We start from the raw sequence: 18,087 nt of genomic DNA, 5'->3' as shown, positions 1-18,087 counted from the left end.
AATCTTACTGACCTTAGACCCCTTCAGATGACCTGTTCCACTCCGACAGAATCTTACTGACCTTAGACCCCTTCAGATGACCTGTTCCACTCCGACAGAATCTTACTGACCTTAGACCCCTTCAGAGGACCTGTTCCACTCCGACAGAATCTTACTGACCTTAGACCCCTTCAGATGACCTGTTCCACTCCGACAGAATCTTACTGACCTTAGACCCCTTCAGAGGACCTGTTCCACTCTGACAGAATCTTACTGACCTTAGACCCCTTCAGATGACCTGTTCCACTCTGACAGAATCTTACTGACCTTAGACCCCTTCAGATGACCTGTTCCACTCCGACAGAATCTTACTGACCTTAGACCCCTTCAGATGACCTGTTACACTCTGACAGAATCTTACTGACCTTAGACCCCTTCAGATGACCTGTTACACTCTGACAGAATCTAACTGACCTTAGACCCCTTCAGATGACCTGTTACACTCTGACAGAATCTTACTGACCTTAGACCCCTTCAGATGACCTGTTCCAGTCTGACAGAATCTTACTGACCTTAGACCCCTTCAGATGACCTGTTCCACTCTGACAGAATCTTACTGACCTTAGACCCCTTCAGAAAACCTGTTCCAGTCTGACAGAATCTTACTGACCTTAGACCCCTTCAGATGACCTGTTCCACTCTGAAAGAATTTTACTGACCTTAGATCCTTTCAGAGGACCTGTTCCACTCTGACAGAATCTTACTGACCTTAGACCCCTTCAGATGACCTGTTCCACTCTGAAAGAATTTTACTGACCTTAGACCCCTTCAGATGACCTGTTCCACTCCGACAGAATCTTACTGACCTTAGATCCCTTTCAGAGGACCTGTTCCACTCTGACAGAATCTTACCGACCTTAGACCCCTTCAGATGACCTGTTCCACTCCGACAGAATCTTACTGACCTTAGATCCTTTCAGAGGACCTGTTCCACTCTGACAGAATCTTACTGACCTTAGACCCCTTCAGATGACCTGTTCCACTGTGACAGAATCTTACTGACCTTAGACCCCTTCATAAAACCTGTTCCAGTCTGACAGAATCTTACTGACCTTAGACCCCTTCAGATGATCTGTTCCACTCCGACAGAATCTTACTGACCTTATATATTAATCAGATCCCTTCAGATGACCTGTTCCACTGTGGCAGATTGTAGCCAACCGATGTACCAACTTTAAAACTCAACTTGGCTGCTGTGATTGTATTAAATACTTCATATTTCCAAAACTGAGGTTCTATAATAGGAACTACAGGGTCAGAGTTGATTTTGTAAGAGCCTATCATACGACAAGCTGAATTATACAAAGAAGGAATGGTGAAACAGCTATCAACACATATAGCTTAACTGAAGGTGTCACTAAAATTTGATTCATTGCTATCATTATAATAAACTATTAAAACTGAAAAAGAAATCATACCTGGTCTGGCTTTTTACATTTCATTACTAGTTAATACAAAAATAAAAATCATACTTCTATGAATATATTGTTTTAACTTGAAGATTTTGTCTGATGAAGCTAACAGTGCTTACGGCTTTACTTCTAAATCAGGTGTAGTCTAGATATTCTTGTTAGCATAAACAAACAAAACTGTTTGCTAACTTTGAGCTCCACAGTATATTCCTGTATGGGGTTATTCTCCATATAGACAGTTAAAACTGCTTGACAGGCATAACTAAACAAATGTACATATTTAAATTATCACCTGTCGACAGTCACTCAACAGTTAAATTGAGCAATCGGCGAGACATCTACTTAATTAATACTGTTTCAATTTTTTTATTCATATTTTCTACGTTTTCCACAAAGTTCAAGTTTAACCAGAGGAATTTTGACAGATAGAACCAAACTATAACCTCTGGTTTACTGGTCTGACACACAACCAACCCAGGACGTCTGGTTTACTGGTCTGACACACAACCAACCCAGGACGTCTGGTTTACTGGTCTGACACACAACCAACCCAGGACCTCTGGTTTACTGGTCTGACACACAACCTACCCAGGACCTCTGGTTTACTGGTCTGACACACAACCTACCCAGGACCTCTGGTTTACTGGTCTGACACACAACCAACCCAGGACGTCTGGTTTACTGGTCTGACACACAACCAACCCAGGACGTCTGGTTTACTGGTCTGACACACAACCAACCCACTGGTCTGACACACATAACCAACCCAGGACGTCTGGTTTACTGGTCTGACACACACAACCAACCCAGGACCTCTGGTTTACTGGTCTGACACACAACCAACCCAGGACGTCTGGTTTACTGGTCTGACACATAACCAACCCAGGACCTCTGGTTTACTGGTCTGACACACAACCAACCCAGGACCTCTGGTTTACTGGTCTGATACACAACCAACCAGGGACCTCTGGTTTACTGGTCTGACCCACAACCAACCCAGGACCTCTGGTTTACTGGTCTGACACACAACCAACCCAGGACGTCTGGTTTACTGGTCTGATACACAACCAACCCAGGACCTCTGGTTTACTGGTCTGACACACAACCAACCCAGGACCTCTGGTTTACTGGTCTGACACACACAAACAACACAGGACATCTGGTTTACTGGTCTGACACACACAACCAACCCAGGACCTCTGGTTTACTGGTCTGACACACACAAACAACACAGGACATCTGGTTTACTGGTCTGACACACACAACCAACCAAGGACGTCTGGTTTACTGGTCTGACACACAACCAACCCAGGACGTCTTTTTTAACTGGTCTGAAACACACAACCAACCCAGGACCTCTGGTTTACTGGTCTGACACACAACCAACCCAGGACGTCTGGTTTACTGGTCTGACACACACAACTAACCCAGGACGTCTGGTTTACTGGTCTGACACACACAAGCAACCCAGGACGTCTGGTTTACTGGTCTGACACACACAACCAACCCAGGACCTCTGGTTTACTGGTCTGACACACACAACCAACCCAGGACCTCTGGTTTACTGGTCTGACACACACAACCAACCCAGGACCTCTGGTTTACTGGTCTGACACACACAACCAACCCAGGACCTCTGGTTTACTGGTCTGACACACACAACCAACCCAGGACCTCTGGTTTACTGGTCTGACACACAACCAACCCAGGACGTCTGGTTTACTGGTCTGACACACACAACCAACCCAGGATGTCTGGTTTACTGGTCTGACACACAACCAACCCAGGACCTCTGGTTTACTGGTCTGACACATACAACCAACCCAGGATGTCTGGTTTACTGGTCTGACACACACAACCAACCCACGACCTCTGGTTTACTGGTCTGACACACAACCAACCCAGGACCTCTGGTTTACTGGTCTGATACACAACCAACCCAGGACGTCTGGTTTACTGGTCTGACACACAACCAACCCAGGACCTCTGGTTTACTGGTCTGACACACACAACCAACCCAGGACCTCTGGTTTACTGGTCTGACACACAACCAACCCAGGACCTCTGGTTTACTGGTCTGACACACAACCAACCCAGGACGTCTGGTTTACTGGTCTGACACACAACCAACCCAGGACCTCTGGTTTACTGGTCTGACACACACAACCAACCCAGGACCTCTGGTTTACTGGTCTGACACACACAACCAACCCAGGACCTCTGGTTTACTGGTCTGACACACAACCAACCCAGGACGTCTGGTTTACTGGTCTGACACACAACCAACCTAGGACCTCTGGTTTACTGGTCTGACACACAACCAACCCAGGACATCTGGTTTACTGGTCTGACACACACAACTAACCCAGGACCTCTGGTTTACTGGTCTGACACACACAACCAACCCAGGACGTCTGGTTTACTGGTCTGACACACACAACCAACCCAGGACCTCTGGTTTACTGGTCTGACACACAACCAACCCAGGACATCTGGTTTACTGGTCTGACACACACAACCAACCCACGACCTCTGGTTTGCTGGTCTGACACACACAACCAACCCAGGACGTCTTGTTTACTGGTCTGACACACAACCAACCAGGGACCTCTGGTTTACTGGTCTGACACACACAACCAACCTAGGACGTCTGGTTTACTGGTCTGACACACAACCAACCCACGACCTCTGGTTTACTGGTCTGACACACACAACCAACCCAGGACGTCTGGTTTACTGGTCTGACACACAACCAACCCAGGACGTCTGGTTTACTGGTCTGACACACACAACCAGCCCAGGACGTCTGGTTTACTGGTCTGACACACAACCAACCCAGGATCTCTGGTTTACTGGTCTGACACACAACCAACCCAGGACCTCTGGTTTACTGGTCTGACACACACAACCAACCCAGGACGTCTGGTTTACTGGTCTGACACACAACCAACCCAGGATCTCTGGTTTACTGGTCTGACACACAACCAACCCAGGACCTCTGGTTTACTGGTCTGACACACACAACCAACCCAGGACGTCTGGTTTACTGGTCTGACACACAACCAACCCAGGACCTCTGGTTTACTGGTCTGACACACAACCAACCCAGGACCTCTGGTTTACTGGTCTGACACATACAACCAACCCAGGACGTCTGGTTTACTGGTCTGACACACACAACCAACCCAGGACCTCTGGTTTACTGGTCTGACACACACAACCAACCCAGGACCTCTGGTTTACTGGTCTGACACACACAACCAACCCAGGACCTCTGGTTTACTGGTCTGACACACACAACCAACCCAGGACGTCTGGTTTACTGGTCTGACACACAACCAACCCAGGACGTCTGGTTTACTTGTCTGACACACACAACCAACCCAGGATGTCTGGTTTACTGGTCTGACACACAACCAACCCAGGACCTCTGGTTTACTGGTCTGACACATACAACCAACCCAGGATGTCTGGTTTACTGGTCTGACACACACAACCAACCCACGACCTCTGGTTTACTGGTCTGACACACAACCAACCCAGGACCTCTGGTTTACTGGTCTGATACACAACCAACCCAGGACGTCTGGTTTACTGGTCTGACACACAGCCAACCCAGGACGTCTGGTTTACTGGTCTGACACACACAACCAACCCAGGACCTCTGGTTTACTGGTCTGACACACAACCAACCCAGGACCTCTGGTTTACTGGTCTGACACACAACCAACCCAGGACGTCTGGTTTACTGGTCTGACACACACAACCAACCCAGGACCTCTGGTTTACTGGTCTGACACACACAACCAACCCAGGACATCTGGTTTACTGGTCTGACACACACAACCAACCCAGGACCTCTGGTTTACTGGTCTGACACACAACCAACCCAGGACGTCTGGTTTACTGGTCTGACACACAACCAACCTAGGACCTCTGGTTTACTGGTCTGACACACAACCAACCCAGGACATCTGGTTTACTGGTCTGACACACACAACTAACCCAGGACCTCTGGTTTACTGGTCTGACACACACAACCAACCCAGGACGTCTGGTTTACTGGTCTGACACACACAACCAACCCAGGACCTCTGGTTTACTGGTCTGACACACAACCAACCCAGGACATCTGGTTTACTGGTCTGACACACACAACCAACCCACGACCTCTGGTTTGCTGGTCTGACACACACAACCAACCCAGGACGTCTTGTTTACTGGTCTGACACACAACCAACCAGGGACCTCTGGTTTACTGGTCTGACACACACAACCAACCCAGGACGTCTGGTTTACTGGTCTGACACACAACCAACCCACGACCTCTGGTTTACTGGTCTGATACACACAACCAACCCACGACCTCTGGTTTACTGGTCTGACACACACAACCAACCCAGGACGTCTGGTTTACTGGTCTGACACACAACCAACCCAGGACGTCTGGTTTACTGGTCTGACACACACAACCAGCCCAGGACGTCTGGTTTACTGGTCTGACACACAACCAACCCAGGATCTCTGGTTTACTGGTCTGACACACAACCAACCCAGGACCTCTGGTTTACTGGTCTGACACACACAACCAACCCAGGACGTCTGGTTTACTGGTCTGACACACAACCAACCCAGGATCTCTGGTTTACTGGTCTGACACACAACCAACCCAGGACCTCTGGTTTACTGGTCTGACACACACAACCAACCCAGGACCTCTGGTTTACTGGTCTGACACACAACCAACCCAGGACCTCTGGTTTACTGGTCTGACACACAACCAACCCAGGACCTCTGGTTTACTGGTCTGACACATACAACCAACCCAGGACGTCTGGTTTACTGGTCTGACACACAACCAACCCAGGACGTCTGGTTTACTGGTCTGACACACACAACCAACCCAGGACGTCTGGTTTACTGGTCTGACACACACAACCAACCCGGGACCTCTGGTTTACTGGTCTGACACAAACAACCGACCCGGGACCTCTGGTTTACTGGTCTGACACACACAACTAACCCAGGACCTCTGGTTTACTGGTCTGACACACAACCAACCCAGGACGTCTGGTTTACTGGTCTGACACACAACCAACCCAGGACGTCTGGTTTACTGGTCTGACACACACAACCAATCCAGGACCTCTGGTTTACTGGTCTGACACACACAACCAACCCAGGACGTCTGGTTTACTGGTCTGACACACACAACCAACCCGGGACCTCTGGTTTACTGGTCTGACACACAACCAACCCGGGACCTCTGGTTTACTGGTCTGACACACACAACCAACCCAGGACCTCTGGTTTACTGGTCTGATACACAACCAACCCAGGACGTCTGGTTTACTGGTCTGATACACAACCAACCCAGGATCTCTGGTTTACTGGTCTGACACACAACCAACCCAGGACGTCTGGTTTACTGGTCTGACACACAACCAACCCAGGACCTCTGGTTTACTGGTCTGACACACATAACCAACCCAGGACCTCTGGTTTACTGGTCTGATACACAACCAACCCAGGACCTCTGGTTTACTGGTCTGACACACAACCAACCCAGGACGTCTGGTTTACTGGTCTGACACACAACCAACCCAGGACGTCTGGTTTACTGGTCTGACACACAACCAACCCAGGACCTCTGGTTTACTGGTCTGACACACATAACCAACCCAGGACGTCTGGTTTACTGGTCTGACACACAACCAACCCAGGACCTCTGGTTTACTGGTCTGACACACATAACCAACCCAGGACTTCTGGTTTACTGGTCTAACAAACAACCAACCCAGGACCTCTGGTTTACTGGTCTGACACACATAACCAACCCAGGACCTCTGGTTTACTGGTCTGACACACAACCAACCCAGGACATCTGGTTTACTGGTCTGACACACAACCAACCAAGGACCTCTGGTTTACTGGTCTGACACACAACCAACCCAGGACCTCTGGTTTACTGGTCTGACACACAACCAACCCAGGACCTCTGGTTTACTGGTCTGACACACAACCAACCCAGGACATCTGGTTTACTGGTCTGACACAGATATTCAACCAACTCAAATCACTCAAAAGAATTAAGGCACTTATATAAGAGCACTATGACAAGGATTTTCAAACAAGGGCCCAATGGGCCCAAATCGCTCACCTGCAATGCAGTGATCTTTTCATATATGGATCCTGCAGTTATTTGAAAGCATGCTACAGGACCAATATAATGTCTCTCTGCACTTTGGCTTTTCACTAAAAGTCATTTAAAGATTTAAGCACACTTGATCGATGTGACCTTGAATGTGAGTCAGGGTCATTCATTTGAAAAAAACTTGGTAGCCCTTCACCCAAGCATGCTACAGACCCAATATTAACTCCATGGGACTCTTGGTTATTGAGAAGAAGTCGTTTCAAGATTTTAGCCTTTTTGACTCCTGTGACCTTGAATGAAGGTCAAGGTCATTCATTTGAACAAACTTAGTAGCCCTTTAACCCAGCATTTTACAGACCCAATATCAACTCCCTGGGACTCTTGGTTATTGAGAAGAAGTCTTTTAAAGATTTTAGCCTTTTTGACCCCTGTGACCTTGAATGAAGGTCAAGGTCTTTCATTTGAACAAACTTGAGAGCCCTTCACCCCAGCATGCTACAGGCCAAATATTAGGTCTCTGGGACTGTTGGTTATTGAGAAGAAGTGGACAGAGAAGAAAACTATAGTCCCATTTCACTGTTAGGGAATTAATAATACGTAAAGACATGTTTCTTAAAACTGACTTATGGACTAGTTTTACCTGGTGGTCAGTGTTTACCAGATGGAGCCCATCATCTGTGTGTAATTTGTGTGACATGATAACAAAGCGTAGGGCTTTGATCGTCATTGATTTCTTATTATTAAGTCTAGAGTTATTGGACTGTAAACCTGTTCACAACAATACTTTTGTCAATACACAGATAACACTTCAATGGATCCAGCACTTCAAACATCTGTAAGGTTGTTCAACGTCAAATAAAACAGTTTACCACTCCTTAAGGGAGCATGTTACGACAGACATTGCCAAACCAGGGCTTTTTTTCACTGATTCGGGATGGGCCCTTTCTGTCTCATTTCGGGAAGAAAATTGGTGAATTAATTAGGAAAGATTTTTTCAGGAGTAAACTGAAAATTGTGGGAAATCGGCTTTAAAATGAAATAATTCCATTTGGGAATGGGGCCCATTAACAGCCCCAAAAAGCCCTCCGAAAAAGCCCTGCAAACAACACAGGCCCATTGTAAATATGACATAAGATGTTTCACTCCATTACAGACTGTAAACGTTGCTGTTTAATGTTGCTACAGCCCTCTCCATCCCTATATACTTTCCTGTGTTATACATAATCAACAGTAATTATATGAACTTTGTATAATCACTTGAATATATCATTACACTTCCATCCTAAACCGACTGGGAACTTCATGGTTGGTAGAGATTGCTACATTGTAAAATATGGAAACAAATTTATTTTACTACAATTGAGATCAGGAGGAAATTAAAGTTACACATAATAACAGATAAAAATGTACCAATCAAACAAAGACCTCTGGTTTTGGTGACCATGACAACCATCGGAGGGAAAAAATGAGATGAATAACTATATGATGTACAAACCATAGATACAGAAGGAAAAACACAATAATTCTAAAATTAATTCATGAAAAGCCAAATTACAGTCTGTTTGATGATTTCCATACCAAAAATTCCTTTTCATGTTTGAAAACTTTGTGTAAATCTTCAAAAAACCTTAACAAATAAAATAACTTCATATTAGTGCACATTATAGAGTGCATGATGTTAGGGGAGATAGCTCTTATACAAATTACATTTATATCTTATTACATATAAGACACTATATACCCTTAAGGGAGATAACTCTAACACAAATCATATTTATATCTTAAAACATATAAAGTAATATTCTTAAGGGAAATAATTCTTTTGTGATTCAGTTTCTGAGGGGAAAATCCCAGGTAATAATTATGCAAAAATACCACTAAAACATAATTAAGTTGAGTGATATTTAATATAAATGGAAATTAAATGAAACAAGAGGCCCATGGGCGGTAACGGCCATCTGACCCTAAAGACCCTTGTACTATTGAAGTTTGCATACTCAGTAGCAAGTATTGTGGCACTGTTTGCCTTGGTGGCCATCTTGGATTTCAAAGGCCCTGAGAAACGTCAGGGTCTGAGGTCATATTAGTATCAGATGAAATGTCTTCATCTGGCCCTGGTATTCCTATTCTATATATATTCAAGAAAACGTGTATAACATATTTATCTGCTGACAACTTTCCAATAGCTGAGTATAGTTCTTTCCTTATTTCTTTTATGCTTGTGGAAGATTATTGATATACTCCTGAATCAGTAAAGCTGCTTGTAAACTTTGAAAAAAATCAACTGAACGACAAATTGGTCTATTAACAGAACATGTTGTACAACCAAAGATAAAATCCAAGATGTACACAGCCTAAGTTTTTTTTATTTTATTTATACTATAAGATGTTAATTAGGCCTAGCAAACATCTACTTTATGACCCTTAGTAACATATTTTAACTCCAATAGAAAATAGCGGTCACGTTATCCGACGAGACATATCTAGCTTTGACATCGACGCCAGTACATCAGTCACGGATCATAATCATTAGATTCTTTTCAAATAAACAAATAATAACCTTATTTAATAAAATCCTCACGAAAAACGGCAATGTAGTTTGTTACAATTTGCCTTCAACTCCTGGTGATATTTCTTGCCTATTCTAGCGACATACAAATGAATATGAAACTGCGAACGGTCGTTGGTTTAGTTACATTAGACATAACCGCCATTTTGGCCGATTTGTGATGAGTCACGTGACAGCTGAAGTTATCTCGTGGAATGCTCGGGTGCATTTGACTACGTAAATAAGGTTGGTTTTAGGCTTATATGAAATGTTCCTGCATATGAACTCAGGATGAACATATGAGTCTAAGACATGTAGATAGTTTCTCTGTGAATGCATGTAAATTTCCACGACGATCAAACTGATTTTTTTACTTTCGTTTTCAAGGCAGGATCGAGACAGAGCTACGTACTCCTACGCCAACAAAATTGCATATACCGACGAGGAAAATGTTTAAATTTATACTCTAAAATAGTCTAGAACATTCATATTTCATTTTATATAATTGCAGTGAACATGGTTTACATCAGTTATATCGTGTCAATAATTGCTATCGAATTTGGAACTATTTAGGCTGCGGATGTATATCATTTGTATGACAGAAACCGGAAGTTGTTAGCCGGAAACATAAGTGTCACTAACAAAATTTTCCTACCACGACTGTACATCCGGACGTTAAAAAAAAACACTTGTTATATCATGTTACAAAATGGCTGCCCTTCTTTAACATCCTCACTAATTTCCAGCTCAATGGCACCAGTGGAACTGGAGAAAAAGTTTGAAATGTGTTTTTCAAGATGGCTGCCATGGTGGCCATCTTGGATTTTGGACTGACCAGAAAAAATAACAACACTTGGTCAGGACCATCTCAAGATCATTTCGGGTAAGTTACAGCTGAATCCCACAGGTGGAATTTGAGAAGTTTGAAATACGTGTTGTTACGGAAAACCAAGTTTGCAAATCATGTTACAAAATGACCAACATGGCTGCCATGTCAAAGTTTTCACGAATCCCACCAGCGGAACTTGAGAAGAAGTTTGAAATGTGCAAAGTTCACACACAGCGCACAGCGATGAACAAAGCATGATGACTATATAGGTCATCCTGACGGTGACCCTTTGGGTCAGATGACCTTAAAACAAACTGGTATCTATACGAAGTTCCGAAGGCTGCACCGGAAAATAAAATACAAAACAAAAATAGCAGGGAACACAAGGCAGAAAATTCATCTTGGAAGTACAAAGTGAATAGAAGAGGAAATAAAAAGAACAGAACTGGAAACAACATGTGGACAGTCCAGAATTAGGATCGGGGACGACGCAAAGAGGTGGAAGATGTTAAATGCAAAACTGATGTTGAAATCTCACACACAAATGGAGAAAACATTTTTGGATAAATAAGTGGATGTCAAGTATTACCATAACACACTATGTAGTAGAGTTTAAAAGTCTGTTCTATGACAGAAAAAGCTTATACATTGATGTAGTTCAGCATACATGCTTCATGTATTTAATCGTAAGACTGTACAGCTAGCTTGTGGCTTACAGCTTAGTTTTGGTCGCATCATAAACCTGCATGCATGTACGGTTGCCAGATTTGTAAGCGACACTTATATTTAGAATTCTGAGCTCTCACGGAAATGTGTGAAGGATTTTCTGACTCTGGTTCTGCAATTTAACTATTATGTTATATCAATACTAACACAAGGTATATCAGCTTGAATATACCGCCATTATGTTGATATAAATCATAATTCATATATCTACATAAATATATTATTTTCTCTTCAATTTTTCAGTGAGAGTTGAATATATTGGATCTTTAACACAAAGATGTTTTCTATATATTTTATAACATGTAAATACAGTGGAACTTCGTTAACTCGAAGTCGACGGGACCACGAAAAAACTTCGAGTTATCCGAGTGTTCGAATTAAGCGAGTTATCGTTTTTGGTGAAAAGTTTGGTCAATATTTGTCAACATTATATAATCATTATAACTTCGCTCTGTCGCTCATCAGTTTAGTGTGAAGACTGGTCAATACATGTAAATATATATGTAATGTTTCGTTATGTCACTTGTAATTTGGTGTAGTTTTGCCGATATACATTCACGATAAAGTTTCTTTCACTTAGTCACTTCAATAACGATCTGATGTGCAAGTCATGTTTGCAAAATGTAAACGATAAAACGGAATTCGACAAAATAACAAGTTATTAATGTCAAAACAAATAACCGTTTAAGTTTAACACAGAATGCATACAAAACGTAACAGAACCATTACCTTTTATTGGACATATATAAAATACTGTTTGATCGGCCTACTTACTTTTTATTGATAGCCACGCCATTTCCATGTGTATTAGCACCGGAAGTTGGGCTGCGCATGTGCGTATAAAATGTTACTGTAACTGAGTTGGCGTTTTATCCGATTTAATAGACAGCACAGTTGTACTCTGAACACCTCGGCAGTAATTACGCTATTGTTTCAGCAGTTTAAAGATTTAATAGGCGCCGGTGACTGTGTCATTTCTACACCTGTAAAAACATCAGCCGGGTAGATCTACCGGTGTGTCAGAGATTAGTTCCGCTTGAGCGAACGGGTAGATGAGTTGTTGACTATCGTGTGTACTGATATCGGCGACCGCATTGGGAAATTACCTGATGTAAGTAAAGCAGTACTTTTTATCACCAAGACTTGTTGTTATAAGATTCAACCGACAATTTCTTTTATGAATTTATGAAACACTTATAATAGCATGTAGGTTAGTAGTGCCGATATGTTCAGTATTACAAACGGAAATTAGCTCTTAAAAAATGTCGGCGTTTGCCACCGATCGACGAAAATTATACTTCGAGTTATTCGAACATTTCAAGTAGGATTTTTATTGTTGAGACCAAATTTTTACTTCGTATTATCCAAGTTTTTCGAGTTATCCGAATTCGAATTTTCCGAGTTTTTTTTACTAAGATAAAGAGAGAATTCGGCCGGGACCGGCGAGGTACTTCGAGTTAAGCGGGGTATTCGAGTTATCCGAGTTCGAGTTAACGAAGTTCCACTGTAAGTACATATTTTCAAGGGAGATAACTATCAGAAGATAAGGTTATATTGTATAGAATAGCATGATTTACACGTTAAACCTAACAAAGAAAGAGCAGGTGTAACATGTAATGCATTATATGTATTAAGGGAAGTAACTCTAACATAGATACAAGGTAACTTGGTCAGAAACTTTGTCCTAACGGACATTGTGACCCTCTAACAGATAATCACCTGAACCTTCCAAATTGCCAGTGAATTTGTAGAGTGATTAAGTTTGTTGATAGAATACATTACCATGTTACCAACGTATGTAAGTATTTTCTGTTGATAACAACAGGTCACATTTTGTAAGGATTCATGCTTATAACATTTTCCGGTCCGATATAACATTTTAATTATTGAGTCCCAATGAAAACTTTATAAACAGATTTTACCGCATTAAGAATTCCGGAATTCTAAAATTGATGATAACAGGGGAAAAAACAAAGAGAATTTATCTTGAATAGGTTGGCAGGTACACAGGTGTGTCTTTTCTTACCTGTCAGATGCTACTGGAATGTACACAGGTGATTCAGATGCTGGAGCGCCTTACATCTGATTTCTCCCCCATTACAATAGATGCACAATTAATTCTCTGGAAACAATAAAATTATAAGTTGAATTAACTGACATGCTGGAATAAATACACCACATAGTTTGTCTAATGACCAGCTTGATCTATATTTAAGACCCCAAAGGTAACTCAAAATTTCTGATTACATTGGTCAAATCTGATAAATCTTCAAATTATGAAATATATTTTCTATAGCATCATAAAACTCAAATTCTGGATATATTGCCTTTTTTCATTTTTTTCCCCTCCAAAATTTGGATCAATGGTTATCAATAATTGTTCAAAATAAATTTCACTGAATCAAGACCAAAACAATGGATTAAGACTTCTTAAATCATTTTCAATTTTTGAGAAAAAGAAAAAAAAATGACTTCTCAAAGCATAAACAAAGGATGATTTAACACAATAAAGCTGTTTCTATAGAATTAAGGCTGGAAAATAACTGCTGGGAAAAAAAAGGTAGGTTTCAATTAAGATCCATAAGTCTGGTTTTTTTTTTATATTGACAGAGAGTCTTAACTCATTGAAAATAGCAATATAACTTCTGGGTAGGCAAAATAGTACAGGGTCTGTGGTAGTGTTAGCTGAATTAAACAGGTGCACTGTTCTCTTTGGCCTTAATGTACGGGTAAAGGGGAAAATATATTTCAATATAGAAAATAAGGCTAAATTTACCATAGATTTTCATCATAAAAAATCATCACAACAGAATTCTAAATGACTTATCATTCATGGTTAGGTTTAAATATCATCACATGTATATGCTGGACAGATAAAGTTGTGACTATTTTTCTTTCTTCTTTTTTAATCCATTTTAATTAGAACAGCTATAGTGATATATACTTGTCAGCTTGACAGACATATACTATATCATATATACTTTCATCTGAGGTGTTTGAGAGATTTTTCACACAAATGTCATTGTTCTACAAAAATAGAAACACGCCAATTATCACAGAAACCAGTTTATGAAGTTTTACGTATATCGGTAATGTTACAGGATATATAGTGAAGGATGACAGACGAAAATTTCTTGCACATCACAACTGACCAGCCACGTGGTGTACCTTGTGTAAGACCAGTTGATTGACACCTCATGCTTACCTGATGTCCCCCGTCCGTTCAGTCGATAACGGGAACATTTACCTGAACTGCCCTCACCTGTCAACACTTTCAGGATGTCCCAATCAAGGCGACATCTGGTGTGTAAACAAGTTAAAACGTCCCAGGTGAGACCCAAGGGGAACAACTCCCAGAGAACAGATGGCTGTTTACGGTTAATTTTTGTTAATTTAATTAAATACCGTGCACAAAGCTTAATATAGTTGATCCAAGTTGGAAGTGTACAAATTGACATATATACATTTTATTATGTAGTACAATATCGGGTTCACGATCACACACATGGCTTATTCAGCACTTATACTATACTCACAGGGCCCGGCCGAGGCACTTGTTCGATAGCAAAGTCGTACCACACACCCGTACCCAAATTTTGGCGAAGTCCTACCCGCAAAAACAGGCGAACACGTACCCAGGTGTGGCGAACCGGCCTTCTATTTCAATTAAAATAATAAAGAATATTAAAGGTTTTCTATTGTCAAAATATTTTTATTGTTATCTATTTATCTATTCCAGCATGTATCTCGTTATTTTAGGTACATCACAAAATGAATAATGAACAATTCTTGTTTTCTTCCTTGTCCCGTGTCGTAGATGCTAGTGCATTGTAAACTAAAATAGCGCAAAGCTGAGAAGCCATTTTACGTAAAATGATTGTGTGAGTATAATGTACACAACTGTCGCGCGCACATTAAAAAAAACAGTAACCATACAAACATTTTGATGATTATTTGTACACGTGATGCTGCAGCAGTACAAGATGGAGAATATTACATTTGGTATTAAACTGACTTATTATTAATTATTGTTATTTTTTATTTATTTATTTTTTTTTTTTTTTTTTTTATGTTTCTGGTAGCAATAGAATATTCTTTTTACGTGACTCCGCGGGTTAGTTGACAGCTAGAGAATCGCCAAAGTTATATAAACTAATGGGGCCGCGGTGGCCGAGTGGTTAAGGTGTCCCGACACTTTATCACTAGCCCTCCACCTCTGGGTTGCGAGTTCGAAACCTACGTGGGGCAGTTGCCAGGTACTGACCGTAGACCGGTGGTTTTTCTCCGGGTACTCCGGCTTTCCCTCACCTCCAAAACCTGGCACGTCCTTAAATGACCCTGGCTGTTAATAGGACGTTAAACACAAACAAATTATATAAACTAATCCAATTAGACTACACTGCAGGTGGGCGGAGTCACAGATAGATGATCTGTCATGTCAGATGATCACTTGTCTCAATGATTGTTATATTCAATATTAATGCATTAATTGATAACTTCGAAATTGTATGTATTCATGGTCATGATGAAATAATAAGTTTTTATAAGTATATTTCAGGTTTCAGATTTGAAATTCCGTAATTAACATATTAGATACGTGTTCATAGGAAACACAGAGAATGTCTTTGTTCTTCTCTATCATAAATGGTATAGATCAAAATTTTCTTTGTGTTATCATGCCAGAAAGTGTAGGGGAAATCGGTAATATTTTAAATTCCCATCATCTGAGACAACCTGACTTTCGGCTAGAAAATATGCGTAATTCCTTCTTTCCGTCGTCCACCAAACTGTGGAATGATCAAGATATTACTACATGTATAAAGAATTCGTCTACTTAGAAGTTCATTACAAGAAATATACCTAGGAAGTGTCCAATAATAACTGCATATTGGTGTGTGAGTCCCGCATGTTAAAAATACTCCATAGCCGTTTGAAGAACCATGCTAGCTCTCTTAACTATGACCTGTTCAGAGCAAATTTTAAAATTTATTCTCCTGAATATATGTGTGGTAATCCTTGAAAAAATCCTATCATTCCCCAGCGTATGACCCTTATAGGCCCTTTGTTGTTTTCTATTTACAATTAACATTGTTGTAAACTTTCCGCAAAAATCAAACCTCTGACTTTCTCCTATTGAGCGAACCAGAATGAAGCAATGTGGATATTATAGTTTATTACATTTTTACCAGTGAAATATCAAAAATTATTCATTCTATAAAAGTGATATTTTTCACTAGTGACAAATATCATATTTAAAATATCATTTTTGCTGATTTGACCAATCAAATTAATGATTAGAAAATACCAAAATAATTGACCAATCAGAAAGCCCGGCATATATGTCAGCACCTGGACAGGCGGAACTACTTTTTTTTGTTTTCAATTTTCGCTGTAGGCCTAGTTAGCATACGGGATAGGTTTTTCGTTGATAAAAAATGTAATAAACAGAATATCTAACAGTGTCTTCAGTAATACCAAATATATTTCACGAGTGTGGCTAATATTTTGATATTTTTCACTCGTGCTGCGCACTCGTGAAAAATATCAAAATATTAGCCCCACTCGTGAAATATATTTGGTATTACTGAAGACACTGTTAGATATCCTCTATTTATGTATGTATTTCAATTGTTAGATAAGTCCGTAGCCGATTTCACTAGTTTTTTTTAAACAGATTTAGCAACGGAGTTATTACGTAAGAATCAATTCTGTGATAATGCTTTATATTCTATTTGATTTGCTGGAGATTAATAATTGTATGATATATTCATAATATTTTTAGTCGTTAATTGTACTAGAGTACTTAAAACAGCATAGGTAGGTCTCTAATTTTACTTTTTCTAACGAGTGCCCGGTGAAGAGACTTATATAGATATAAGATTATATAGATACCTACCCATTACTCATTTGGAAATAGAAAATCTAATATATTGCGTGCGAGATTAAGAAACAAATGTAGTATTCTAAATAATGACCTTTTCAAATCACATCTTATTGGTTATCGCCACTGTCAGTGTGGACATCCTATTGAGGATGCATACCACTACTTCTTCATTTGTCAAACTTACTTTGAACAGAGAATCGAATTGTTCCGCAATCTTAACAATTTCATGCCACTAGACCTGCAACTATTATTATATGAAAAAAATGATTTATCCATTGAAGATAATATTATGATAAACCAAATCACTCAGAAATACATTCTTGACTCAAATGTCATGTCATCTTGTACAAAAATTGTAAAAAAAAAAAAAAAAAAAATCACGATAATTGGGAAACTATTTCCAAAAGATATAACCACACTTTTCCAGTGGTGGTGTTGTAACATTTAAAATAAATCATATTAATGTGTCTTCAAAGGTGATGCTCTATAGACCTG

General features: G+C 40.8%; 1 protein-coding gene across 1 annotated transcript in view; it reads right to left on the bottom strand.

Annotated features, from left to right (window-relative positions):
- The window catches only part of LOC117317311 (myosin-IIIb-like), a 143,231-nt gene extending 128,247 nt beyond the window's left edge, over positions 1-14,984 (bottom strand). The window contains 2 exon segments of the mRNA XM_033872100.1: positions 13,735-13,830; positions 14,914-14,984. The gene's annotated coding sequence lies outside the window, so the exon portion shown is untranslated.
- Positions 14,985-18,087: the final 3,103 nt, after the last annotated feature.

The sequence above is a fragment of the Pecten maximus genome, chromosome 19, assembly GCF_902652985.1.
Source record: "Pecten maximus chromosome 19, xPecMax1.1, whole genome shotgun sequence".
Lineage (NCBI taxonomy): Eukaryota > Metazoa > Mollusca > Bivalvia > Pectinida > Pectinidae > Pecten > Pecten maximus.
This window is presented reverse-complemented; position numbering and strand designations above follow the sequence as displayed.